This window comes from Aquila chrysaetos, chromosome 2 (genome assembly GCF_900496995.4).
Source record: "Aquila chrysaetos chrysaetos chromosome 2, bAquChr1.4, whole genome shotgun sequence".
NCBI lineage: Eukaryota > Metazoa > Chordata > Aves > Accipitriformes > Accipitridae > Aquila > Aquila chrysaetos.
The window spans coordinates 77063188-77090346 of NC_044005.1; the positions used below are offsets into that span (position 1 = coordinate 77063188).

Genomic DNA, 27159 nt, shown 5'->3' on the forward strand with positions numbered 1-27159 from the left:
TCACTACTTTTACTCAATTTACAGTGACTATTCTGCTGTTTGTCTAGACTAAATTTGCTACTGTTGTGTTAAGAGGAAAGTAGATCCAGAGTTGGAGAGAGAATAGCTATTTAATTTACACATTCCTCAACACCCCTGGGGTCGAGACATCCATCAACCATATTTCATGTAAGAAAGATGGGTTGATGTTGATGTGCTTGACTTGGGGTGACTGCCTCTGTACCTCCTGGCACCACCTGGCACCTTGGTGACGTTTTGAGAAAGCACCACCATATTGCCACCACTCCTCAAAAAAAAAAAGGCACCAACAAACCAGTTAATTTTAAATCTTATTTTAATTAGGATATGGCTACATATTGCTGGACTGCTGAGTGAACTACAGTGGGAAAAGGGCTGTATGTGACAACATCAGTGGGCTTATCCAGACTGGGCACATGCTTATTTTTATAACAGTTGAATACACAATGGGTACTATATTAATAACAGAGACAATCTTCTTCGTAAATCTCATGTCTTCCTCAAATTAGAAAGACAATTTTTCCCAAATTCAGTATTTTCATACTGCTACTGCTAAAAGTATAGTGGAAAACACCAGCAAACACAGCTCAATAAAATTAAAGTTATATGATTGCCCCACTTAATATTTACTTAATATAGTAAATATTACTATATTACTATTCCAGTACTATATTACTTTTACATTAGTATTACTATACTAAGTATTTACTTAATATTTACTTGCTACAGTAAACATTAAGTTCACTTGGACCTACCTTAAATGGTAAGGTTATCTTGTTAATATTTTTGCAAGTGATGCTGTCTGTACATTGTCTGTATTTTAGATAAAGCACCAAGATGAAACTTATGCAAGAGGGATTATACTACGAGTACTTCTGTCTCTTTCCTAGAAATCAATGACAAGTTGATAAATTTGAATTTTTGAAGAAAAATATCATTAGTTATGTAAAACCTACAACTGGAAAGCATTACTTTACAATCCAGTGGATTTTTGGTGTAAAAAGTGACTCCAGAATAAAAATGGGAGAGAGTCAAATTGGAACAGAGGTCAGCTAAACACTCTCACTGGAATTTAAACACACAAGTAATGTTTGTTTGCATAATTTTTCAATGATGTCCCAATTGCATATTTGCTTGCAGCCGAAGCACAGATGTGACCGTTTAATGAGAATACAGTCCTGCTCTAAATCAATGCCTAAGCTGTTCTCTCATAAGAAATACGTGTAAGTATTAGAAAGATAACTAATGTCTGTCATGAGATGTCCAGAACTAAACTCAATATTCCAATTATTCTCAAGTGTCTGGATCTTCTTCAGGTTTTTTGTTTTCATCTCATCTTCCGAAATAAATTGGCTAAAATACTTTTGCCTATTCTGTTTTTTCACAAAAGCTCTACACACTACAAAGTAGTTGTATACACAAACTGCAAAGCTGGTCAGTCATAATCATACAGTCATAATCAGCATTAATCTTGTTTACTACCCTAATGAAAATCCTGACAATAATTGTAATAAATAATAATCTTGATAATCTTCTTTGCAGAGCATCAGCTGTACCCAGAGTACTCCGATAATATTAAATAACATACTCCACAAAATTTCACTTCGTAAGCTGTGAATTAATGAAACATTACAAGTTAGTTAACGAACCACTGCTGAAAACACATACTTTTTGTTCTAGGCTGAGATTTAAAAGGCAAAAGAAAATTCACTTCCAGGACAGCATGAGCTTATATATAAGAATCTACCAAAGGGCAGATTGTCAAAGGCTGTCTACCTAGATTTTGAAGAAAAGAAATTAAGATTCAGCATAATAATGTGAAGGACTTTATCAGTGGGTATGGATCACTAAAAAGTCTGGATTCTGAAATAAGGTGCCTTGAATATTTGCTCAGAATTTAAAATCAGTTCTTTATCTCACAGGCAGGTGGCATTAAATGAAGGTAAAACCAAAGCATCCTATTTCCTTTTGGGGTTTTCAAATGCGTGATCTGGTCTTTTTAACTCTCTGAACTTTATTAGTAAACTTATTATGTAACATCAAACATTATGGCTGAGGAAATGTAAAAGAAGAAACCATTTTCTAAATGCACATGCATTCCTAATTTAGCAGTACTTTTTAGGGTATAATTTGATGGGTTTACTGCAGCTGGAAAATTATATAAAGTGAAGTTGGAATCCAGTGAAAATACCACATTCCTGGCTGCCATTCCCCATCCCCGTTAGCAGCTATCAAGCTGGAATAGCATAGCTGGAACGGGCTCCAACTGATATGTTAGTGAAACCTACACTTGCAACACAGAAAAGAGAAATTTCATTTTGAGCTGATTAACCAAGATGCTTCTGTGAGTCAGGATGGGCAATCTACGAAAGAGATGAGTACTGAGACTTCTGCCTTCTCAGCTGTTCCCTCGCACTGCCTTCGTGCTCTCTGGAGCAGTACAAAGCCAAAAAGGACAGTGAAGACAAAACCGATATTCACACTTTTCACCTTGCCTCGATACAAATTCCGGAGCTGGCAGTGCTGCTGACGATACGGTGTACACATACTAAGAGGTCAGGCCATACTGTAATAATGTAATATTTACCAAAAGATGGTGAGGCACAACGTGACTGCGCTGGGAGCTGCCATGAGCCCCGTTGTGTCCTATGGGTCTACAGGGGCCCAAGCACCACTTTTGTCAACCAGTTAGCGGAAGGGGCAAGCCATGGAGGGAGAGATGCTTCTGAGGAACATCTCAGCATCATTGCCTAGAGACTAATGTCTTTTACCTTTTATACTCAATATTAGGGGATTTACGGGCTTATCAGAAGTTTTTTCTATCGCTTTCAGTGTGTTTCAGATCAGTCCTTAATGAGGAGAGTACATGCCCCTGAAGACAGCCTGCTCCGATGATATTCTTCCACCCTATGCCTCAGTCTGTGAGTATTATTTGATCCTAGCACTGCGCTCCGCCTTGCCTTCTCAAACCGCCGGCTTCCCACTGCGAACTGCCAGAGCATCCGAGCACGGGAAAACATTTACAGCCTACAGTAAGCACTCCTGTTGCTCTACTTGCTAGTAAGTGCTGAGCCAGCATCCGTGCAATTATTAACATTACATTGAGACATACAGCCCCGTATAACATCTTTTCCCTATGATACATAGTATTTGAGGTGCAAAGAAGATAATGATCATTGTATATATGCAACCATAAAACACCTAAACCCAAACTGAATGCAGTGAAATCTAGGCTATCTACATCACACATAGGATAAATTTTTTCCAAGTTGTAGAGAGGTGAAGTCACCTTACAAGGTTACTGCTTCACAGAGGAAATATCCTTTTCTTATGAGAACTAAAAGTTAATATTCTTTGAAGTTCTTCTAGAGAGTCCTCTTTTCTTTATTTTGTGAGGTGGGAAGGCAGCTGGTCAAAATAGGAAGGCTGAAAGGATAGAAGTATGAAAGCATGACCCTGAACGTCTACATTCTGATAAAGGTTATCTATGTTTGTAGCATTTGCTGAATTATGTGGTAGAGAAGATATTGATATTTCTAGTTTAATGATCTAGAGACGTAGGATTCGGCAGAACCAAATCCATCTGAAAGAAATGGTGAAGTTTCCCACCTAATAAATCATCTTTGTAATGACATGAGACATAGCAGAGCAAAATATTTGTGACAATAGCACGCAAAAAAGATCTATTTATGTCATTGTGATATCAAGTCAGCCGAAGCTCGTTTTTTATTAAGATAGCTATAGTAAAGCTATATTTAGAACTCCAGGAACAATAGTTCCCACTAATTATCTCATTACTGTACGCTAATAGCTACAATTTTTCTGTTTTCTTTGTCCACCAAGACAACTGTGTAATAACCATGATGTTCCCACATGCATTCCTTTCACAAATCCACATTTCAGCTCATGATTTGTCCTTCCATCTAAGAGCATTTCTCAAAATCTTCCTGGATACAAAGGGAATATATCTGCAGCTGTTACAAAACCAGCAGCCTTGCCAAACCTGTTTGGGGACAAGGCTGCTCGTTCCCTTCGGACCTCTTCAGGAGAAAAGAACACACGTCGCGCTGCTACAAAGTGCTCAACCTGCTGAACCACACTCGTGCAATTTGCTAACAATCAAATGAACAAGGAACATATGTGCACAGCTTATTAGGACCGGTACTCCACGGAGCTGCGAGCCTACAGAGAGCCAGGTACTCCCACTCGCTGTGCAATTCTAATGAAGGCACTAGACAAGTAACGAGCTTCGCCACAGCGCCGGCTTTTCTTAATTACTGTCGACTGGCATGTGATTATTACAGAATCTCTCATCTTCTGCGGAAAGATCTGGGTTCGTTACAAGTGGAAACCTTTCTTTCCAAACACAGGCGCGCGGGCACACATCGAGTCCAGGGTTCAAAGTGAGTCGAACGCTCCCTCTCAGGACGTGCTGCCGCTAAGACTCCTCGGGCATCCGTCGTTTGGACCCCTTCTGTCTGTGCACCAGGCTACTGGCATTAATTGGGCAGGCGTGTAGTCAAATACTCTTTGATTTCTGATGGGATCCCCGGTTTTTCAGCCCACGGTAGAGACAACGGTCACACCGCGAACAGCTATTCAGTATTTTGTGTTGTTCTCACCGTGCGGCTCACGTCTGTGTTACAAGAAAACACAGCTCTCATTCTAGTTTTATCAACTGCCTCTTTTCTGGGCTGCTTACCATGGTGATGTCACAAATATTAATAAAACTATAGCATGCTGAAGAGGTACATTAATTCCCATTTTATGGATATAACTCAATCACAGGGAGTAAGGTAGAAAGTTTGTATGAACCGAGCTTTCTTACGCCGGCCTGTCAATTATTGTTTCCAATCAACTGGCGCAAGATGAGCCCGCGGCTTCATTAAAGCTCCTCGGCGCTCCCACAGTAAGAGAGGCACATCTGGCTCTTATGTCTACACTAGTAAATTAAGCAAGCCCTGGAAAGTTGCTGGCAGTAAGGGCAGCTGGCACAGAAAGCTTGCATCCTCACACCAGCAAAGCCCTCTCGCCTCCAGCACGGTTCTGGCTGCGTGAAAACTGCCTGCTGGGAATGGTCGCTGGACCATTTTAATGGCAAACCGTGCCGGCATCCTGCTGGGATGGGTCCTGGCTGGTCGCACCAGCCTGGGCCAGGGAAGGCATTGCTGCCCAGTGCCCGGGAATGCTCCCAGGCACAAAATTAGGAGAGGTTTCACCACCAAAATCACCTTCTTGCATTCTTCTTCCTCTTCTTAAAAGCACCGCAGAAGGTAGCTTGCTACATAGAAGCCAGATCATTTTGCTTATCATTTTTACTGGCGTTTTTCTTACCCAAATCTATGACAATGAAACACTATGGAACCGAAATATCCATTGTACGGCATTTCAAGGTAATAATAGTAGATATCAGCTATATTTGTATGGCTTGTCACTCCAACACATTTTATGTTCTGGATAAGAACAATTACTAATGTAAAAATGTAAAATGGATTACTACACGGAGCAGAAGATAAGCCTGAGGCACAAAATACAGATTTATTAATTTCCATCTTCCTTAAAAAAAAAAAAAAGGATTGCATACAGTGTTTGCCATTTGTGTAATAGCTAAATTTATCACATCGTCAAACTGATGGGCCAAGGGGAAGGAATCTTTTAATGCAACATCCAGATAAAAGATTAGAATAGAGTTCAGTCTTCTGGAAAATAACATTTTTTATACATAAGCAAATGTGTGGCCAAAGGGTATGAAAACTGCAAATAATTTTTAAGCAAGTATTACTTTAAAAAACAATGACACCCTCCCCACCCTGGTTCCTAGGTACATGTGCTCTCGTGAGAAAAGAAGAACATACATTATGGTAATCAAGGTATCTCAAATGGTGTTTAATATTTTCTTTTTATTTTAGTAGCAGTATTTATTCACTTACTTCCCCGCTTACTTTTAACAGTTGCATCCTGTATTTGGTATTTTCTTCTACCTGAATCCTCAAATTTCTAAGTCTGTAGAATATATGTTATCTCATTTGTAATGCCAAATGACTCATTTATCTAATTTCTTTTTTTTTTTTTTTGCTATTACCCTACTGAAGCTTGTCTTTTTATAACATGATGCATTTCTTTTTGCTGTGAAAAATAAAAATGCTTCTATTCCATATCTCATTATTTTGGGAACAGAGATTTGTGCCTAGATACTATGTCTGTCTTATTGATTTACTGCTCCGGATAAGGAAGTATCTGAAAAACCATCTTAAAAGTCAAAACATATTCAAATCGTGCATAGTAAAAAATCAGCATAAATGTAAAAATTAAAATGTCCAAAATGCAGAATTTTAATATCTATTTTCCAGAAGTTAATTTTACACTGTTTTCAAGGTACTCATTCAAATCCCAAATATGTGCATAACAAGGATAATGTTGGATAGGTTTTTTTCAGTATTTTAAAACCCTCACATTAGAGCTAAAAGTACTCTGCTCTGGATAAGCATTTTTTGTTTTATTTTTACATCAGCATCCAAATATTCAACAATTCAAATATCACATAAAATAAAATAAGCCTAACCTAATGGAAGAAAACAAATGAAAAAGAAAAACTTCCCTTGCATCAAATAACCCGGGTACAGATTCCCCACTGCTCGCATAAGCTTTTTAACTTCACAACCCCAGCATAATATGATGTTATGAGACGAAAAACACTGTTCTGCTCTGTGCAGAAGTACAAAGGTCTATATGAATTGCAGGGCATTGGAAAAACAAGGTAATTGGTTTGTGTCATTATAGAAACAACAGTAGCAGCACCATTGCAAGCAGCTGCTGAATTAGGTGTATTGGTCCTTCTTGTTCCATTAATTGTCAGGAAGCCAAACCTTCAAAGAGCATCCATGCACATAGAGGTGTTTCTAATGCTGGTTTTGTTACCACAGTAAGGAATTTACTGTATTAAAAACTAAGTGCACACTTATTCTGATTAAAAAAATAAAAGAAGATCTCCCTGTTGACCTAGCATTAGTTACACAAGCTGTAACATCCCAGGATCTTACTGTGAATGACGTTAATTATTTCACAGATAAGCTGTATGCTGATGATATATAAATGTTTATAAACAGTCAATAGAAGTAACAAGACTGTTGGAGACAGGTGGAGATACCGTTATCTTAATGGCTTTAAGTACACATCAGTCAAAGGCGTTATAGAGAGTTACAAATTATTCTCATAAGTAACCTTCTGAACTGAACTATATATCTGTAACAAATACAATTAAAATATATATAGCTCAATTACTGAGTTAATGTAAATGGTTTATAAGTTTAACATAATATAATACAAGACTGCAAACTGGTTATAAATGGGGCATGAATAAATTTAGACTTAAAATTACAGGAAGATATTTAAACGTCTGAGGATTAGAGTTCTGAAATGGTTGTACAGGGCAAGAAACGTAAATTGTTTTAATATGAGTCTCATAAGCGTATGAAAGGGACTATATAAAATAAACAGGAGAATTTCTGGAGACAAAAAAAGGGTAATGTGAGTCTTGTGTATCCGATTTGTGTCATCAAATTAAAAGGAGACTGGACCACAACATCCTTCATTATAATGTTTATTGTATGAGTCTCATACTGAGAGGCAACCATAGCTCCCTATGGGATTTAGGAAAACATTTCGCTGTCTTGGAAAAAATAGAGAGTGGGAAGACCAGGAGAAGGGAGATGCTCGCTTGGAAGCTGGAGATGAGCCATTTAAGAGAAGCACTTGTTCGCCTGCCTTCTCCAGCCCTCAGACGCGTGTTCCGCTCACTTGAGCATGGCCAGGTTACTCTGAAAATTTGGGATCAAGAACAGCTTTTTCCCACAGGTCAGATTACTGGGACAATCCAGCTTGGTTTATTTTGGTTGCTTTCCTCCTCCTTCCCCCATTAGTATTCCTACTAATATCACCCAGGAATATTGTTTATCAAATGTGTGGTTACGACACAGAAGAGGATTTGGTGATTCCCTCATTCTCTGCAGCGCATTTCTAGACAGAATATAGAATCCCTTCATGCAGCCTTCTCTATTACAGGAATATACGTCTGAGCATTAGAGATAAAGGCTAGAGAAGAAAAACTTCAGGCCAAGGATGTGTTAGAGTCCATCCAGTCAAGCAATGACACTGTGATAATAACATATTACCAGCGGAGCTCCCTTTAGTTTTATCATCATATGAATCTGACATAAATTATTTTGGCACCATATTAATCAGTAGGAAGAAGCAGGTTTAATCTTGCACTGGAAAAAACTTTAAATTAGGGTTTGGATTATACCCAACATGAGGTTCTTATTAGTCAGTTTTCTGTAGTCTGTGCAGACTAAGTAGAAGTATACACTCTGCTAAATTGTGTCCAACCACAAATGCTATAAACTCAAATCTGTTTTGAGTAACAAAGTTACTCACAGGCCCATGAACTTTTGCCCCTGATTAAAACATTCAGAAGATTTGTGGTTTATCTCTATAGGAACTACAGAAACTTTTTTTCTTATATTGATCTACCTTTATCTCCTAAACCAAAGTGTCTGTCTAGTTGATAGCGTCACATATCTTTGCGTTTATGAAGACACCTTAGGCACTGCTGGGACCCCCTCCTCAGCTGCTCAGGTGAAGGTAAGGGGGGCGATGCCCGGGGGTCCTGCGCCCCTCGTTCGATGCTCCACTTGCTCATCCTCCACTTCCCTAGAAGATTCAGTCCTCTGCTTCCAGTTCCACCCTATCAGAGCACCGAACAGTGACTGGAAATTACTGGAAATTAGTCTTGTGCTGATGGGGAGTCAGGTCTGCCAAACTACTACGCTGAAGCGACCAAAACCAGCCTGCATTTTCTCTAAGGCAGCGTGGGAAAAAGGTATCTGTACGCACGGGGTGCTTCTGTGAAAGACGCTGGCATTGACATTGCTCTATTGGTTTTATCATGGTGATAATGAAACTGAACTAGATTTTCACTGGTTGCAAGCCTGAGGCATTCTTGCCGTCTATGTGTTCCACATACGCGATACCGACTATTGCTACAACTACGGAGCAAATCAATTTGCTAGTGAGGAGCAGAAAGACATCAAAGGCAAAAACTGTTAGTGGTAAAAAATTTCTTACTCTTTTTACTGAATTTCCAAGAGAAGGCAAACCAGACAAACATTGCCAGAACTGGTGTCTTTCTGCTCTTACCTTCTTGAAAACAGAGAATTTTATAACTTTATCACAGTAGCACATGTGTTTTTCTGAATGCGGGTTTCTCTATAGTCACTACTTCACCTTTGTCCTTCCAGGAGAATTCAGCAGTACGTGCTGCTAGCATCTCTGGCCACGGAAACAGGCTTGGTGACATTGCTTGTTTATGCCATCTAACAGTACCTGAAGGAAGTAATGTAGTACTGCAGCATCACGTTGCTAGCAAGGGCAATGGACTGAATATAAGGACAAGCAAAGCAGAAACATTTCTAACAGTGTTTGTTGACTTTGAACTGTCATGGACTGTCACCTGCTCGATCCTGGAAAAAAATAGGACGCCAAGTTGTTTTTAAGGCTAAATCTTAATGGAAAAAGGAAGCCTATGAGCAGCACAACTAGTGATGTCCCCGCAGCTGCATCCCACAGTTGAAGCTCCCTCTGACATCTCCTACTCTCCCGTAACACAATATCCTTTGCTCTACGCTAGCCATGCCTATAGCAGGACATCGATGGTCCGGAGAAATTCTCCAGCTTTCGCAGCAGGTGGCACAGCCCGGATCATGTCAGTAGAGCAAACCCTGCCAAGCCAGGTGGCCAAATCCAAACCGCCTCTTGGCAACGGGCTCTGCCTCGCTCTTCCCTGCCCCGGCAGGCCCCAGGGGTCGTTTGGGAGAGGGCTCCTTACCGTGGCCTCAGTCCTGCAGTCGCAGAGCAACGACCATCTCATACCAGCAGTCAGGACCACAGCCTGGCACTCCTTAATTTATTAGGAGAGATGAAACCTCTGTACTTCCCGAGTGCAACAATCCCAGCTCTCCTGCTCTCCCACGGGTTTGCTACATGTCCTTGACTGCTAACGGGATGTGCTAATTAGGACCTATTCACTAACGCTGGGTGAGCCGAAGTAAAGATCCCGTGTCTCTCTCATGAAGACCATAATAAATGATTTTTGGTGTGGGATTAGGAGGTGTATTTGTGAGACTTGTATGGAGCTGATTACTCCATACATACTTCTACAAGTAACAGCTGCTTGCACGTACAGCCATTTGTGCAGCTTTAAAAGTCAAAGCTTCATAGCAACTAAAAATATTAATGCTTTGATGGAGTAATGTTTGCCTGAATGGATGGTATCTGTCTTTTCATTCAGTGAATATCTGTAAAGAATCTATTATTTGAGAGATATTTGATATGCAAACTGGCTGTCTTCCTTTCTCCTTTTTTGTGCCCTCTCTGAAAACCTCATGAGGTCCTCAGGGTTTTAGGAAAGTTCCTCTTGACCCATTTCTGCATCTGTCAGTGACTTCGTGCTTTTAAAAGTCAGGCCCTATGTGGCTTAGGATTTCAAAGCCTGTTTTAAGAAGTGACATTAGCACTCACATCCCACTGCATTTTGGTGAAATCGAGTGTCCAATTTTCAGGAGAGTTTAGGTTCATATTGACTCGGAGAGGTATCTAATAGAGCTTATGAGAGCATCAAAGCACTTGGACTTAGTGTGAATTAGGCACCTAGAGTACTTTATCAATTTTAGACTACAATAAGGATATTATCTGAACCTGTTGGAGCCTTCAGGCTCCAAAGTGCTTACATTGCTTTGAAAATGGAACTAAGGCTGCAATGATGCTTAGATAATTTTGGAAATGCTGCCCTTTATCCTCTCACACGCTGTACTTTCCTCTAACATAGATTCGTAGTAAAAGAAAAAAACCAAACACTTTTCATTTCAGATCTCTTTACTGATGTTTTTTTCCTTGGGCTCAAAAGCAAAATTTCAACTGAAACCTATGAGATAACTACTTTGAAACCAACAGCAGAAAAAGCCCACAGAACATAATTGAATTGTGTGGATTTCTAGAGGATGTGTTAAAAACATCCCTACGGAAAAGATATCAGTGTCTATTCACAGTAATTGCAACAAAACTTTATTGCTTCATTATTAAATTCTGGCAATAGTTTGTGTGTAATTCCATGCGACTTCTGCACACTAGAGCAGAGTCCTCCGTGGTTTAATCCTTATTTATAATGCTGAGGTGCTTCTCACATGTGGTGGATAATCTATACTAACATAAAGGTGTATTCATTGATACAGGACATTTTTGGTAGCAACTCAGTGACCTACCTTCATTGCCTACAAGAAGAATATTTGATTACTATCAGAATGAAGCTTATCTAAAGTAGGAAAATCCTGTGAGTCAAAGATGGTAGTGAAAACCTATGTACACATGTAACTAGAGAGTTGGGTTTCCTGTAAGACAAAGTGTGACAGGTTTTCTGTGTACAGACCTCTCCTCATCTTCAAAGACATTACACATGAAGAGAAGCACAGAAGTCATGTAAAATGCTGCAGGACCGAGTGCATGTGGTGCAGAAAATACCAGCGGAGAGGTCTGGGATGACTTACACCATGGACACAAGGTGAAAAGAGAAAGGAAAAAAAGCAAAAAGCTGTAAAAAAACCCCAGACGAACCTGAACTTTGGCTCCTGCTGGGATGGGAATTTGTTAGAAGTGGATTGCTCCCACCTTGTTTCACAGCATTAGGGGAAACAGGCCGGCTCCGTGCCGGCGCAATGCTCCCACCATCCCTCTCCCACATCTTCTCATCCCACCGGTGCGTCCCCCCCGGCACGGAGAGCGGTGCACAGCCCGGCCGGTCTGTCCGGCCGTCTGTCCGGCACCCTCCGCTACCGCGGCCGTCCCCACCGCGCTGGCCACTGCGTTTGCGTTTAGATTGCGCTGGCAGAGGTACAGACGGACAGCAGTTGAGAATAACGGGTATTGCCAGTCCGAGAGTGACGTCTTATTTAACTGACAAGAAAACGCACAGGGGTGGCTGTGAGCTTTACCGGCGATGCGATTTGAGCTGCCAGCTATGACTCTGTTCAAATTTTCTCTTATCCCAGCACAACTGTTGATTGGCAACAGCTCAGACTTAACAAACAGCACAGCGGTGGCACAGCTGTTCCCGAATGCTAAAAGCTATTGCTGCAAAACCTTTGCTTTTGCCCTGTCGGTAGTGATACAAAGTATGTTACAGGTATATACAGATGTACGTGTTCTCTGTTATTTTTTACTTATTAATTTATATATAACAGGTTCACCTTCTCTCTCGCTTAAATGAAGACCTTTAGTATTCTCTAAGTAACAAAAAGCATATAAACACCTCATGAAAGCAAGTATCTTTTGTAGCTCTGAAGACGGAGGTAAGGCTTATTCAGGCTGCCTTGTGATCTTAATACAGCAATGTTCATAAGCTCTCTATTAAGGAATATTTTAAAACAAAAGTGGAGAATTACTTTGGGCCCAGATGGCCAGATATATAGGAAGTTCTGGGTTAGTAGGACCAAAAAGCTCCCACAAAACCAAATCCAAAACCTCATAAATTCATATTCATCTTATATTATTTCCTGATAAGCCTGGGGAGCACATGAAAACCTTGCTTCCCGCACTGACGCACGTTCCCGCAATCTGTGCGCGCCTCTGGAAAACTGGTAAGCGCCCCAGCCGTGCAAGCAGAGGGCACAAATGAAGTCTGGAGGCATTTCATTTTGCGACCTGCTTCCCCTCGGAGGGCAGCTCTCCCAGCAGGATCCACGTGTTGGGGGTTCCACCAGCCGCCACGGGAAGCCCCCCCGCTGCCGTTGGTGCCGGGCTGGCTGCGGGAGTTAAACCCTTCCCTGGAAGGCAGGGGGAAAATCACGGAGACCGCGCACCTTCTGGATGAGTCTGCTGTTGAACATAACAGAGATGTCGTGATCCTTTTTCAACCTCCAGTGTCCTCACAGTTTACTCCTCTGATGGGGTTGTGTTAACGCAGCACTCAGCTGGTCTTTTCAAAAATTTCAGCTGGAAGAAAGTATCAGCCGTGTCCATGTACCCAAAGCTCGGCTCATCCCCAGGCCAGTGCTGCTGACAGCAATGCAGCATATATGGATTAAGCTTGTCCATATCACTTCAAGGTGAATTTAGTCACTCTCTCCACTGACAGGTTTTTAATAGGGCCTTAATTCTGTATGATTCAGGTTTTTAGGTATTTTCTACACAGGGTTTCTCTTGACTCATAAGCTAGTAACCTTTGAAAAACTCAGACAGATGTGTTTATTTTCACCGGTTCTAATCCATTAACAATGACCAGTGCCTAAATTTAGTATATGATAATCTTCTGTTTTCTATGGCACTGAAAAGGCTAATCATATCAGGAGAACCAGTCTGAGAGGAAAAACTGAATTATACTTAAATAATCTCCTAGGGCCTTATTATGTATATCAACAGTTTAATTAAATCATGTAATTAATACTTTCTTATCATTGCAGAAGATAAAATTGTCAGTGGGGTAATAAAATTCTTCATTTGACACTCAACTGCAATCTGCAAGCAAGCAAGCCATGGCATCACGATAACCTTTCATATTTATATATTGATTTTCTAAAATGAACATATCAAATTCACCTTAATTCTGTTAATGGTACTGCTTACAATTCTATAGCACATATAACTACAGAATAATTTATGTTTTGTAATTAAAGTATCTGCAGGTATTCAATATACACATTTTCAACATGCTGTGTCAAGCATGCTCCCTATATGTACATGCTGGCAAATCAAAAATCTTGTTCCTGCATATGTATTTTCTAAAATGTAGATTTTAGTAAGTGGTGATGTAATGGGATGAAAGGTCTACCGATTTGTTCGTAGAATACCATATATGAACAAATTGTTGCCAATAAATCCTGCATAATACATCAAGGTCTCTTGGATATCAAAAGAAGGAAAGGTCTGAACCTTATTTAGATTTCTAAATCACTTTATAATATTTTGTATGTTATACACTATTTTTACAGACCCTGAATAGGACCATATTTGTACTTCTAGTTGATACACAGCAGCCAAATTAATAATGCCTTCTGAGTTCAAAGGTTAAATACAGCTCCATAGCAGACACCAGATAGTACCAACGCGATGCAAGAACGTCATAATGACCATACTGAGACATACCAAAGGTTCAAGAACAGCATCTGTCAGTGCCCAATGGAAGAAGCCTAGGCAATTATATAAGAATAATGAAATGCATAATGTTATTTCCTTAGAGTACTGTCCTGGGCTTAGCCAGACACAGCGTCTTTGCAGCTGACAGCCTACGTTTTTAATTCCACGAACGAGTCCAGTTACTTTTCCAATCCATCTAAACTGTTAGCATCCACAACAGAGTTCCCTGGCTCAGCTCCGCTCCCAGTGATGAACTGCCACCTCTGCTCCGGATGGCTTGGTAGCCCCTGGTTTTATTTCACGTCCCCTACTACTTTTATCATACTTCTTGACCACCTCTGAATCCTCCCCAGTTCCAGAACATCCTTTTGGAGACTCAGGGAACCAGAACTGTACACAGCACTCACGACACTCACATGTATATCCAGCTGCAGAAGGCTTTCTATTTTGTTCTCTTCTTCTTTCTAATAATTCCAAACATTGCATTTGCCTTTTTTGATCGATTCTGAACTTTCAGGTCACCTTTTCACAGAACAGTCTGTTGCAACTCTGGTATCTCATCCCTACACGGTATTCATCAGCTAACAGCCCATCGCTCAGTGTCTGAAGGAAGGATTGTTTTTTTTCCCCTGTGCATCGCTTCACATCTGAATTTCATCTATCATTCTAACATGTGGTCACTCAGTATCATATGATCCTTCTGCAGCCCTTCACAACACTCCTTATTCTAAATGACATGACATTCAACATTTCTTTATTCATCCCTTTACAAATCACTTATAAGCATTCTCATCAGCACACACATATGTGGGATTACCCTAGTGATCTACCTATACTGTAAAAACTGAAAATACATTCCTGGCCTTTGTTTCCTACCTTTTAATCAGTTGTTTTCTTCCGTGGGGAACTTCCCTTTTATCCCAGGCTAACTTTATTTAAGAGTCAATGGTGAAGGATCCTGTCAAAAGCCTTTGATATGATCCAAGGAGATCACATCAACCAGTTCTCCTTCATCTGACCGTGGAAACCCTGAGTGTGCCAGTGGGTTACAGAGCCCAATTCTCTTTTGCAAAGTCGTGCTGACTCTGCCACAATATATCACTTTCATGTATGCACTAATTTTACTCTTTATTACAGTCTCTTCTAATTTGTTTGTACAAATTGCAGACAATAGGTTTACTCATCTGTGATATCATGGATCTTCCCTGGAGTCCTCTGAAAAATAACTGTCCTCTAAGTCACTTTCCTATCCTCCAGTACTGGAGTGTTTTTAAGCAAGTGGTCAGAGACCAGAGCTTATAATTTGGCATTCAGAATCCTCCTATCCTTCAGAACGTGAAAACAGTCTATGCTACCTCCACGCTACAGAGAGGCTGAACTATTATTTTATCAAATGACAAAAAAACCCCACCAGTGAACCACACAGTCAAAGGCCCCATTTCAGATCTTCCTGTAAGAAGATCTTCAGAACTTCTTCTGCAAGAGACACGCCATGCCGGAGCCTCTACTGCAAAGCTCCAGTCCGAAACAGCACTGCGAGAGCAACCAGCAATGGAAGTCACATGTTTTTCCCTAGAGCTTGATGTGGTTTCCCTGCAAAGATCAACACTAACTTGCATATTGTACACGCTGCTTCTCACACTAGGTGCCAACAGCATTTTGTCTGGTTTCTGAACGTCTTCACTTCATCACTCCAGTTCATGCTTTCTGTTTTACCAGAAATTATTTCCTTTTCTTTCTGCCCTATCTCTACTTTCTTAATTTCCCTTCTAAGCCTTTGGCTGCGTTTTGAGTATATTTGCTTAAAATTTCCTCTTCCGCTTACCACATGCTGTCTCAATTCTTTACCTAGACAGTTTCATTCTGCTCTAAACGGTGGTCCAGTATCAATTTTAAAACAAAAGGCTGTCTTTTAAAATGTGTAGTCAACAGCAAATGACAGAATGTGACGTTTTCTCATTAGTGCATATATAATCAGATGCATAAGTTGAGCCAATGGTAAACCATCTGTTTCAATGCACAGTTATCTGATTTAAATATGTAGATGTTAGCAGAGACTGACAGTAGGGGACTTCCAAAAGGAAACTTCAGCCCAGCGGTGCTAACCTCCCTGTCTCCATTTCTGTCATCACTGGAGACAGACAGGTTCCTCCACAGGGTCGCACAGAATGGCTCAGTCAGATGAGTTTCCCAGTTTCAAAAAATATAGCAAAAGCTGGGGGCAAATAAAAAAAAAGGTTTTGGAAAGCCAAGAATAACTTGATAAAACCCTTTAAGATTTCTTACACACACACAAAAAAAGAAAAATTTCTCCCTCTCTCCAGCCTCGCTGTCTCAGAGAGTCTCCTAAGCAGAGCTGTCTGGTTCCAAAAATGCCACTAACTGTTGAATGGAAAGCTGATATTCTGTTACAAAATTAAACAGAAAAGCAGCAGTCAAATGCTATGATTCATAAAACTTCAAGTAGACCTAATTACGAAGAAATCATGGAAGAATTTTTCCTTAAAAACTGGTGTAAGTGAGCAACAACCTTCTGTTTTCCATTTCATTGCTCACTGAAAACCTTTGAAATAGTAGACCTGTCCTAAACAGAGGACAGATGCAAAGGGAAAATGCTCACCATTACATTTACTTGTTAGCAAAACATTTCTGGAAAAAACAAGACTAACTCAATGAAGTCCCTTATATTAGGATGTTTAACATGACATAGATAGTAAAAAGTAATACAGTGAAGTGGGAAATATGGATAATGATGGCATATTTAATTACAGTTTTCAAAGTAATCAACACACGCAGAAAACAAGTTCCCTTGATTTTCCTGTCTGTCAATCAAATATAGATAAAATTACACTGTGAGAGGATCCCCAGAAAATTTCTTGGTCTGATGTGTATCTCCTTTCTTTAAGAGAGGAAGAGAAAGGTAGCTATGAAGACAACTTAAAAAGCACGGATTAACCACCAGCACCCAGAGGGATAGAGAAAAGCAAAGCAAGGAAGTACACCTGAGGCATCTGTGCAGGAGCCCAGGTATGTGGACACTGGGAACTGAATGCAGGTTTTTCAATAAAACATACCTTTTGCCACATAAAAAAATTCAAAACAAGTTTTTCAAAACATTCAGGATCTGTTAGTTGATATTTTGGGAAGATTTCTCAGGGTCTGAAGCAGAGAAAAGACAGGAGAAAATAAGAATGTGCGTGAGAGGAGGAAGAAAAGGAAGAAAAGGAGGGAGAAAGAAAGTTAACTCTACTCCAGAGCAATTCACTGGTCGAACATTTGCCCAAGAGGATGGAGGGTAACCAGCTCCAAATCTCTCCTCTGATTGCTTCTGTCTTGGGCAAGTATGGGATTAGTATGACTCTTTATCTCAGCCTTGAGATTGCTCTGCTCTGCCTAAATAACGCAAAATTCACCAGGCAGTCACAGACCGGGGCTCTGCCACACTTTGTGGCCCACTTGGCTATTGCGGGCTAGGGTCTCCTTCCCATCTCTTACACGAGCATGCACACGCGTGCCCTGGCTTTCTCCTGCACCTCCACGAGCCTCAGGGTTTGTCGTTATTAATCTCCTCTCCTGCTGTCCATACCAGCACACATATATGTGAGTGACCGATCCACTGGATAAAGTACCCTAAACAAACAAACTCTGATTCAAGAAAGAGTATTTTTTTGAAAGCAACCAGCAAGTAACAATTCCATAAATCAGCTGATCACAGGAAGGGTACACGCCTTTGGCTGAAGCGGTTCATCCATTCACAAATGGGAAGGAACAGGATCCAGCGTAGAAGTGTACGAACCCAGTATTGGAGAAAGATGGGTGCATCCTTTCCTTTTTTTCCACCTTTGAAAGTAGGAAGGGGCTTAATTATTTGACAGTATGGTACGTGCACATTCTGCAAAGAGTTTTTTACTCTTGCCGATTTTAATTTTTGTCAAAAATTACAACGGGTAATTACAATGTATCTTTTGAGTACTGGTGCTGCTGCCCCGTGAAGAGTGTAGGTATCCTTTACAGAAGGGAGTAAAACTGGCTCAAACAGATCTATGCAATGCGGTGTGAGCTAGCAAATTACAGAAGCCACAGATTTACCAAATGACCCAATTTTGAGACATTAAAGTAATCTTTGCAGATCCATGCCATAAAATCATATAACCTTCACGTCATATCCTACAGCAATAGGAGAAAACAAATATTCAAATCATTCTTCTTTATTTCAATTTTCATTTCCACCTGTAATATCTGTTTGCTGGTAAGACTACTAAATAGTGCAGAGGGAAGAATCATGGGGAATTCTACTGCAGTATCCTACATCCCCTTGATGATCACTGGCTAGTTAAAATTAACTTTGAGGCCTACCATTTAGTCAGCTTTTAATCCATGCCATGCATGGCTACTGATTCTTTAAGAATTTACTCTTTTAACCAACTCACTCTCAATCTCTCAAACAAGCTATTGACTTATGCAAGCCAAAAATCTTGTACATCTAATTTAATAATGCTGCTATTAATTACTGAAATACCAGCCAAATTATAATGCTGCTTAGTTCAACTCTTGCAAATGAGAAAAAGAGTTTTAATTAACAATTACTGCTTCTGCAGATGGAAATTTCTTTTTTTTGGCTCAAACTTTGAGTCAGAAGCTACAAGTGTTACATGTGACAGGCCAAAGCAGACATGAAACTGTTGATTTGAATGACTTCTGACTAGTTTATTGAAAAAATACGAAGGATGTAGACTTAGCTAAGAAGTTATTTGTCATTTTTAAAAGTAAGAGATGTCTTGCATTATGCTTTGGTTTTCATTTACAAACACCTGTTATAAAATACTACAGCCTTACAGAGTAAATCTAGCACAGACACACCTAGCTTAATTAGCACAATTATAAGAAATATATCTTAAGATAAAATATGCTTTTATTCATGTTTAATCAGGAAAAGTTAAACAACTCTAAGAAACTTGGTTGCCTTACATGTTTTGCTTAGGTTATTAGTTTCGTTTTGAATTCTGTCCCTGAAAATTGAAAACAGCACAGTTAATTCCTTTTATTTGTAACCAGTTTGTAATCAATTGAATTTTGAGCACTGTTAATGCTACACTATTTACTTCAAAATGGAAATATTCTTGTAGTCTGTAAACGTGATATGTAAAATCTATATTTTAGGTCAAACTTATCTTTGATGTTTTTTTCCTCTCTGTCTTCTCCATTTCTTTTAATTAGCTTCCCATTAGAAGGAATATGAATGATAACACAGAGAAACCATTTGCATATTCCTTGTAAGTTAAATTAAATTCTTATTCTGATGAGACAGAGTGAAAGATTATAGACTTACATCTCATCTCCCATTAAGTTTCTATTTAGTTTAGAGACTCTTTCATTTGCATTTAACTGCTTGGTAAAAATCAATTGTTAAATTACACTGGATTTTCACCTACTGACTGTGGAGGATCTTAAGTCTTGAAGTGTGTGCACATGTTTAACAGCCTTTCATAAGCAGAGAGGAAATGTCACACGTAGGGAACTGTTTCATTATTTTTCTCTAAGCATTTCTCAAATTAATCTTTTCTTCCTGGGTCTTCCCTTCAGGCTACCCTTCAGTACCTGGAGAGCACAGCTGTGATTAGGGGGGGAGGAAGACGTCTTAAGGCCCTTTATAATAGCCTCGGCCATTTCTTTTCCCCAGCCACCTCTCCTCCCATCGCCTGCGGGACAAATCCTGCCAGCACAAGTCACGCAGCCAGCTCCTCGGCTCTTTTACTAGTTTGGACCTACTCACCTCATTAACTCCAATCCACAAAACCACACAAGGTCTTCAGCAGTTTATACGCAGACTTTCGCCCTCTCTTTCTAAATCTTAACTCAAGCAGCAGGGCCGTAAGTTTAGTGGTTTTACAGGTCCTCCATGGTGAAACACAAAATCTGCTCGCACGTACCAAATGATAATACCTAATTTCCAGGTCTGGGCCTACTGGAATTTAAACAATCCCATCAGCCTGTTGGAAAAGCCCGTTCCTTCCAGCGGTTGCCCAAAGCCTCCCAGATGTGCCGGTTCAGCGGCCGCAGAAGAGAAGCCGCCTTCCAAAGCGTCCCACGCTCCGAGTAGCAGAAGGAAACTGCCTTTCAGCTGTTCGGACTGGCGATGCTGCTCACTGCTCCAGCCTGGGAGTCAGGGGTGGCTCACCTAACCACTCCGCTTCTCCGCCTTTCTACAGCAAAACAACTTTTGAGGCTGTAGCAGGCGTGTGAGAGCAGCTCTCGGATCGCTGCCGTGCTTGGGACAGGGCTGGCATCGCAGAAAGGAGAGGGGGGGTTCGAGAAGAAGCTGACAGGCAGTGTTCTTATTAGCAATTCTTTATTTTAAAGAAAAAGTGCTTATCTGCTCTGTGCAACCAAAGTGCAACGGAGCGGCCAAAATGACACGGCACCATTGCAAGAAAAGGAAAAGAAATCGACAGGTATCTCTGAATACTTTATCCTACGACCCAGGTAACACTAATGCCTTAGCAAATGGATTCAAATCGTGTAACAGATCAGGTCACTACCCAGGAGCTCGGTACGACAGTAACTTATCTCAAATATTCTTTCCTGTGATGTCAGTACCTCTCCTGTTACTACTTACACTGGATGCTTCAATCCTACCGAGATGTGTTCCACCAGTTCCAAACAGCCTACCTTGATTTATTGTTGTAATAATCAGCCCTCGGCTTGGCAGCACTTCAGCGGGAATTGCGGCTGCCCCGGTTTCTCAGAATCAAGTCTAACCTGCTGTAAATCAGGCAGGGGCTATCAGTGACTGCTTTTGGAAGAGAGAGCATTTTGCCTTTCTGCATTCATTTACCAATCCCGAAAAGAGAAACCATGCTTCTTTAGCATAGACCTTATCGTGATTAATCCATTGATATTGCTAAAGCACTAGAAAGAGGTCTGCTTACAGTGCCTTTGTACATCCTTTTTTTTTCTACATTCACTGCAAACTCTGTGCTGCAGCCTCTGTTATCAGTACTTTTTATACGAAAAAGTCTTTTTCATTGCAAATACATAACTACACAGAACCTCATTGTAAACATAGAACACTCGGTGGGACAGTAATGTACAGCCTAAGCTTCTTACCCCACGAACAGGCATCCAAAAGACGCATTTTATTGAGATTATTCTCTTCATGTCTTTCACTGGTGATCAACTTCCCTGAGAGAAGAGCAACACTATCGCATGATTATGCCATAATAACAAGCCTCGGTGTTATACCAAGGCATGGCTGCTGCGGCGTTACTGCCATCTCACAAAACCAGTGGAGATGGACCAGCAATAAAACCCAAACCGTCAGACTTCTTGCGCATTCATCCTTTTGCTTGTTTTGATGATGTGCAGGCTTGCACCACACCGATATTAGCAGTTAATTTGATATTTAACTACTTCATGCCAACACTGCACATCATTTTTAGCTACTTCATGAATCATTTCTACCGTATATTAAAACATTACATCAAGTCTGCTGGCAAAGTGGAAATACAGAAATCTTGAAAAATTAGAGTTCACCAGACACCGAATGAGAATTGAGATGTCCTTCCCTGTTCATCACTAAATTTTTAATTTTATTCTAGTTTTGTTTCAGATGTTTTCTGCAACTGCTTTAATTTTATAATATGTTCAGCAACTGTAGAAAGCCCCGCAAAGCAGCTAGTCCAACTAATCAATTTTGTCAGAGTAAAAAAGAAAAAAAACAACAAAAGCATTAAATGAAAATGGAAAGGAAATCCACATATTTCCATGACTATTCCAGATTTTAAAAAGTAAGACATTTTTTCACTGAATTAAATTTTGATTTCCAAACGATGAAATGAAATCAGAAATAAAAACAGAATTTAGAGAAAGTGCACAAGAATAATCTTGCCACTGATATTATAGTGATACTTTTTAAGTTCAATGGGTTATAACAAAAAATATTTTTTGCTCATATTAGAATCACATAAAAGATACCTCTCCAACTGGTTTTCATCCCAAGAGGAAGATTTGTGTAAGAAATATTAGAAGCATTTACTGCATTATAAATCCTTATCTCTAGATAGAATGACTCATTTATCAGTATCCATGGAGTGTGAATATTTGATTTTATATTTTTATTTTGATTGTGCTTGTTTCCTTTTTAAAAAAAAAAACCAACATTATTCCAAACCCCACAGCCAAGTGACCAACCTCACCTCAATGTCTTCCAGTGCAAATCCCATGGCTTCTCCAAAGTTTCTCCAAACTGCACTGAATCTAAAGAAATGCACATTTACCTCTTTTTATCTTTAAATCACCGTTTAGAGGTTTTTAGTAAAGTACCTACCTTGATTCTGTACAGATCAGTCAGTACTTGGTAAAAACAGCTATTTTGGCTAGAGAGATACAAAGTGGAACAACCCAAGCTCATTCTTTCAGCCACACACAGCCAAAGCATCTGTTACTTATTTTACAAGTTGCTAATGACAGAGAACAGTTTTCAGCTCCTCCTGAAAGTATATAAAATACAACCACACTAGGAAACCCTCAGCTAGAAGGGTAACTGGAGTCGTCTTTGCAAACATATGCTGCTGCATTTCCACTGAATATAAAAAAAAGGCTTTTATCTTCTTACTTTTTCTCTCCACTGTTCCTATTATGTTATTTATGAGCATACTTTTATTTTCCTGTAGATTTCTAATATCCTGACATTTTTTGCTTCTCCTTACACTTCATAAAGTTACTTTGAAAGCTAATTCAGGCGAATCAATTTGCTCCCTGTTTAAAGTAAACACAGCCACCACTGTTCTTATTTTTAAAGACCGATGCCTCTAAGGCACTACCTTTACAATATACAAATTGTTAATCCTCTTCCTGAGAACATTTAAGCTTACTGCTAGTACAGAAGATAAACCTCAGGCTCAGTTCATAGAAGCAGAAGTAGACACAGCCTTAGTTGTGCAGGCTGAAAAAAACACCTTATAAAACCTAAAAATCTTTATATTCAACAGTTTCACCCCAGATTTGCCCAGGGATATAAAGAGAAGACAGCTAGCTGCTGCAGAAGAAGGAAGAGTGCTAAAATTCGGAAGCCCTCCTACACTTAATTGCATTCTCTGCATTTCAAAAACCTTATTTAGATGGGAAATCTTAAATAAGCTAATATAGAAACAGTGGTGATACTCTCTTCACGGGGTTTGGTCATGAAAATGAGCCTGGACTAGTCCTGCTGTTTTGGTTCAACTTTTGTAAAATGTTGGTCAAAACACCATGCTGGAGATACGCAGCCATCTAGTATCACACTTGCTGGCATATGGATGTGTTCTGAGGCAACTGATAGGGCCAAAGTTCTTTTCATTAAACAGTCACATTTGCCAATAATTTGCAAAAATTAATAATATTACCCTTTAAAAAGAAGAATTAACTATATATGATAAGACACAGTCAATGTTTGGTGTATCTGCTACTTGACCTGACTGCATTTATTCAAAGGAAAACAAATTTGAAGGTAGGAACAATAATTAACATATTGTTTCCTTTTTTTCCTTTTGATCTGTGGCTCCGTTTATAAAGTTTACATTTGTTTTTAGTAAAGAAAAATGCTATTGAATGATTAAATTAGTCATTAAAATTGGATCCAAGCAGAATTCACCAGAATCTGTATCCTTTATTTAAAAGCTACTCTTTAGAGATATGGAAATCCAGTGCATTTATCTTCATTACAGAGGCCAAGAGTGGATTTCTCAGAAAACTAATCACTTCATAGCCAACATTTGGCAGCGGAAGAACTGTGAAAAATTCAAGATCCTGACAGAAGGCCAGCAGAATAGGCTGCTGTAGACAGAAAAGTAATTTCCAGGGTTTACTAAAAATCTCAAGGTATGCCAGTTTATACAGTAGTTAACTGTTCAAAATAGTTAATATTCCTTCCACTAAACAAGAAGATATTGGCAGTGATAACGAACATATAGAAAAAAATTTTTAAAACATTACTGACATTTTGTCATCATCTATAGCAAGAGTGCCACTGGTTTGGCATATTTCACTGGTAATTTGCAGTAAGAATTCAGTCTTCGTCTTAGAGCATTATAAATGATACGGAAGAAAGAGCCGAACTGCTGAATATCGCAGGTGGTAAAGAACAGAAAACATTTTAAAAGGCAACAGAATAACAAAGAAGAACGAAAGCATAAAGAAACATTAGAGATACCAGGAAACAGACAAAAAAGAAAAAAGAGTTGATCGGCAATGATGGCACACGGTGTTGGACAAAGTGGGAAATAACTGAAGACATCACATGCTGCTGTTCCACAGCAATAACTAAAAGACCACTTGGTGTAACAGTCAACAACAAACCGAAATCTCTTCAGGCACAAAAGAAAGCAAAAGCTCAGTTTTGGCTACACATTCAAAACTCTGAGTAGGGAGATGATCATGATGCTTCTAGATATTAGTGACACATCTACCAGGGAGAGCTAAGGGACGAAAGTTGCTATTTTCCACTTCTACAAGCATGTCTCACGAGGCGTTCACGTCCCTAGTTACACGATGAGCCGTGGTCAGACAGTAACGGAGTGCCACATCCCAAACCAGGCCTCCGCCTACGGGAGGCCATCCTGGTGAACCACCCTGGTGGGTTCACAGATGTTCCCTCTGAATGGACCCGCAAATGCCTGGACCAAAAGCTGGACCCCAACCGTATGTCCCTGATGTCCCCCACTCTCCTGCCACCCAAGCAGAAGGACCCACAGCTGGATCCCAACCTCCTCCTCCAATTCTTAGCCCTGACCAACCCCACGTCTTCAGCCAAAGCCTGCACTGTGTGGGGCTCATGTTTACCGGTCTGCAAGAGATCCAGCTGGCCTTGGCAGAAATATCCCATGAACCATAAATCATTCAAACATTTAATTTTATGGATGATCAGGAAATAATATTTTGCCTCTGCCCTGGCAGATTTAGTTCACTTCTGTAGGTGAAGCTTGGTACAGGTATTCAGGACCACCTAAGGCTCTCCTACTGTTTGCTAGCAGCCAGGAAAACTGACTTTAAGAGAACTGTTCACAGCCAAATCAGTTCAAAACGCAGTGCAGATGAGCCAATAACCTTTGAAATCAACAGAAACCAGAAACCAGACTTCTGAAGATGGCAAAGAAAAGACGAGGAGAGCAGAAATAAAAAAATACACGCAAAAAGAAAGTTTCTGAATGTAAGTAATGTTTTGCAGTCAAGCTTAAAGTAAGAAGTCTCAGACTGAACAGGATGCAGAGATGTATGTGCAGCGGGGGAATCCCCTAGCCGCTCCGCTTCAATTTCCTGACTACAAACCGAAAGCAAACAGCCCTATTCACATGTTCCTCACTGATAACTTGAACACTAGACTTGCAGAGGATAGAAGCTGTTTAGTATAAACTTACGTATTTCTTGTACTAAAGAATGCTTCTCAGGAAATACATATTGTTCCTATGTCATCTGAGAAAGGATAAATAGCGTGTTCAAAATCCCGCGTCAGATGCTGGGCAGCCCCTCTCCGGGATGCACGCTTCTAATCCCAGAGGCACCTCCTGCGTATGTGTACATAAAAGGTGTCATGATCTGGTCATCTGAGATTCAGTTCTGCTCTGATTCATTGCCACTCGTCTTCTGAAATCTTGTGAAATAATGTTCTCTGGGTTTACACAGGTTTTTACGCTTGGCTAACAACTGTAAAACAACTTTCACTCTGGGCTAGCAGAAGGAGGTCCATCCAGTGCTTTCTGTAGTTGCACGCTCAGTGTCTGTTCTTTGGGAAGCACAAGAATAATAAACCCATTTCTAACAAAGAAGGGCTAACTGCCACACACCTCAATATGTCAGTCAATAATTTCTATGAACATATACCATAAAACCAGCAGGTAAGTTGACAGAGTACGCAGGTGCTTTTCTCCTAAGTCACTTGTACTGAATTTTCAAATCGGCATTTTTTGAGACAAAAGGGAACAACTATACCAACGAGTTTGGATTTCCTTCTTTTTCTACTTCTTCCTCTCATGCCTTGTCAGTATGAATAATGAAGGGTAAACAACCAGCTGGTTACACATTCAATATCAATCTGGCTTTCTCCTGGGAATGGAACATGCTACATTCTGTGTAATATAACGGTGCAAAGTAAGGGAGAAAGAATAAGAAACCCCAACATAAGGACGATTTTCTTTCACTCAGTCGATGACATTTTTAGCATTTTTTCCATTATGTAATGATAAACAGCTTCAACTTCAGTTGAAAATGTATGGAAAGGATTTCCTTACATTTTAAGTACTCCTTGTCCAAAGCCAAGAAAATGTAAGAAAATATTAACTACTAGTAACAAATGTTCACTCAGTCAAGCTCTGTTTACAATAACATTACCTCTAGCAGCCAATATTACAGAGCAAACAAACAATAAGCTGTCAAGCCAGATTCTTATGGAAATAAATGTATGAAATGGAGGTCTGCGGTGTAATCCATTTAACCAGTGTAGAATGTGCTGTAATGGTTTGTTATAAAGCTTCAGATAGACCCCAAGCAAACATTTACTGCCTGCGTTAAAGAAGGGAGAGGCATTCTCAGGCTTTTACTGCAGGATGCACTATTTCTCCCAGCCATTCAAAGCTCATTAGCTGTCACTGCGGAGGCAAACAGCAACTGTGACATGAGCCGCTAAAAATACCTCTTATTGGCATCTGTTCTGTGGTATTTTGTGTTCATTGGAACCTTCAGTGGGTGTGTGAAATTTTCCAGCTGCTTATAATATATAGGACCGAGCCTTAAAAGACTCAGTTACAGACCTTGTGTTATAGAGAAGGGAACATTTAGAAGAGGTCCAAATAAAAAGGGTATCACTACATGCTAGAACACTGTACGCTGCTTTACACCATGCAGAAGTTTGCTTGCAAATAACCACGTTTTTGCAAATTATGGTGAGTCTATCCAAAAGCTGACTGATTCTACTATTTCCAAAAGTTT

At 40.0% G+C, this 27159-nt stretch overlaps 1 protein-coding gene and 1 long non-coding RNA gene across 4 annotated transcripts in view; one reads left to right on the plus strand and one right to left on the minus strand.

The window, feature by feature from the left end:
• KCNQ5 (potassium voltage-gated channel subfamily Q member 5) overlaps nucleotides 1-27159 on the minus strand; it is a 293672-nt gene that overhangs the window by 157213 nt on the left and 109300 nt on the right. The window lies entirely within an intron of this gene.
• Nucleotides 25708-25993, plus strand: LOC121232450. Its single transcript, XR_005930898.1, has 2 exons — nucleotides 25708-25760; nucleotides 25858-25993. It is a non-coding gene; the product is annotated as an uncharacterized LOC121232450 (long non-coding RNA).